Here is a 2,494-nt window from a genome sequence, read left to right on the forward strand (position 1 = left end):
GGGGAGATGGGGCTGGGATGAGCCAGGGAGAGGGGAGGTGGGGCTGGGTTGAGCCAGGGAGAGGGGAGATGGGCCTGGGTTGAGCTAGGGAGCGGGGAGATGGGGCTGGGTTGAGCTAGGGAGCGGGGAGATGGGGTTGAGATGGGATGGTCTCCAATAAGACAAAACGCAACAACATTAAACACAAAAGAGTGTGTTAAGAACTGAGCGAGAGAGAGAGAAAATGACAGAAAATGACTGGACAATCTAGTGAACATTTGTGAAAAAGTGATTAAGTAAGTTAGTCTGTCTCGCTCCTGGTCCCCAGATACAGATGTGATGTCACTAAAGATGTTGTTAGGGCGGTTGCCATGATGACTGTTTTGGCAATGATGTAACACTCTTAATGGGACGGAAAGTGAGGTAACGTCATACTGTGCTCAATGGAGATAGATGGGAGGGGGGGMCAGATTTTAGGCCAGATTGGACTCAATGACCCCCTCTTTGACAAAGAGCTACGGGACAGAGATATGGTATGATGACATCATCGAGAGGAACTGGGAGATATTGTTGCTCTGTTGTTGTTATAAACATACCCATTTTACAATGCTGTTTAAGAACTGGCATTCATCATAGCGCCAGATGGAATCTGAGTTTTTTTTTGTTATTTTGTCAAGCAATTCATTTTTGTTTAGTAGCAGTAGCAGTAGTAATAATAATAGTAATAGTAGTAGTGATAGTAGTAGTAGTAGCAGTAGTAATAGTAGTAGTAGTAGTAGTAGTAGCAGTAGTAATAGTAACAGTAGTAGTGATAGTAGTAGTAGTAGTAATAATAGTAATAGTAGAAGTCAATGTAGTAATAGTAGTAGTAGTAGTAATAATAGTAATAGTAGAAGTCAATGTAGTAATAGTAGTAGTAGTAATAATAGTAGCAGCAGCAGCGGGAGCAGCAGTAGTAGTAGTAATAGTAGTAGTAGTAGTAGTAGTAGTAGTAGTAGTAGCACAATCTCCTCTAAGACTAATCACTCCTCTCTAGACCTAACAGCTGCCTCGTAGCATGTTCAAACAACTCTCAGACTAACAACTGAAACCCTCTAGACTAACAACTCTCTCTAGATAACAACTCCTCTAGACTAACAACTCCTCTAGACTAACATCCCTCCTCAGACTAACATCCTCTAGACTAACAACTCCTCTAGACTAACAACTCTCCTCTAGACTAACAACTCCTCTAGAACTAACAACTCCTCTAGACTATACAACTCCTCTAGACTAACAACTCCTCTAGACTAACAACTCCCTCTAGACTAACAACCTCCTCCCTCTAGACTAACAACTCCTCCCTGACTATACAATCTCTAGACTAACAACTCCTCCCTCTAGACTAACAACTCTCCTCTAGACTAACAACTCTCCTCTAGACTAACAACTCTCCTCTAGACTAACAACTCCTCTCTAGACATAACAACTCTCCTCTAGACTAACAATCCTTCTAGCATAACAACTCCTCTAGCATAACAACTCCTCTAGCACTAACAACTCCTCTAGACTAACAATCTCTAGACTAACAACCTCCTCTAGCATAACAACTCCTCTAGACTAACAACTCCTCTAGACTAACAAACTCTCTAGACTAACAACTGCCTCTAAGACTACAACTCCTAGATAACAATCCTCTAGACCTAACAACTCCTCCTAGACTAACAACTCCTCTAGCATAAAAGTCCTCTAGACTAACAACTCCTCTAGCTAACAACTCCTCTAGACTAACAACTTCCTCTACGCATAACAACTCCTCTAGCCAACTAACACTGCCTCTAGACTAACAACTCGCTCTTAGATCTAAACAACTCCTGCTAGCTAACAACGTCCTCTAGCATAACAACTCCTCTAGAGACTAACACTCCTCTAGCATAACAACTCCTCTAGACTAACAACTCCTCTAGACTAAACAACTCCTCTAGACTAACAACTCCTCTAGACTAACAACACTCCTCTAAGCATAACAACTCCTCTAGCATAACAACTCCTCTAGGACTAACCTAACTCCTCTTAAGCATACAACTCCTCTAGACTACAACTCCTCTTAAGCATAACAACTCCTCTAGACTAACAACTCTCTAGACTAACACTCTCTAGACTAACAACTCCTCTAGACTAAACTACCCTCTAGACTAACAACTCCTCTAGACTAACAACTCCTCTAGCATAACAACTCGCTCTAAGCATAACAACTCCTCTAGACTAACTCCTCTAGCATACACACTCCTCTAGACTAACAACTCCTCTAGACTAACAATCCCTAGACTAACAACTCCTCTAGGCATAACAACTCTAACTACAACTCCTCTAGACTAAAACAACTCCTCTAGACTAACAACTCCTCTAGACTAACAACGTCCTCTAGCATACACAACTCCTCTAGCACTAACAAACTCCCTCTAGACTAACAACTCCTCTGTTGGAAACCCACCAGTATTGCAGTTCTTGACCCAAACCGGTGCACCGGGGCACG

At 42.2% G+C, this 2,494-nt stretch overlaps 1 pseudogene; it reads right to left on the reverse strand.

Moving 5' to 3' along the window:
- Positions 1–2,494, reverse strand: part of LOC111967114 (glutamine--fructose-6-phosphate aminotransferase [isomerizing] 2-like) — a 62,588-nt pseudogene that overhangs the window by 28,203 nt on the left and 31,891 nt on the right.

Source organism: Salvelinus sp. IW2-2015, linkage group LG8 (genome assembly GCF_002910315.2).
Source record: "Salvelinus sp. IW2-2015 linkage group LG8, ASM291031v2, whole genome shotgun sequence".
In the NCBI taxonomy this organism is placed as follows: domain Eukaryota; kingdom Metazoa; phylum Chordata; class Actinopteri; order Salmoniformes; family Salmonidae; genus Salvelinus; species Salvelinus sp. IW2-2015.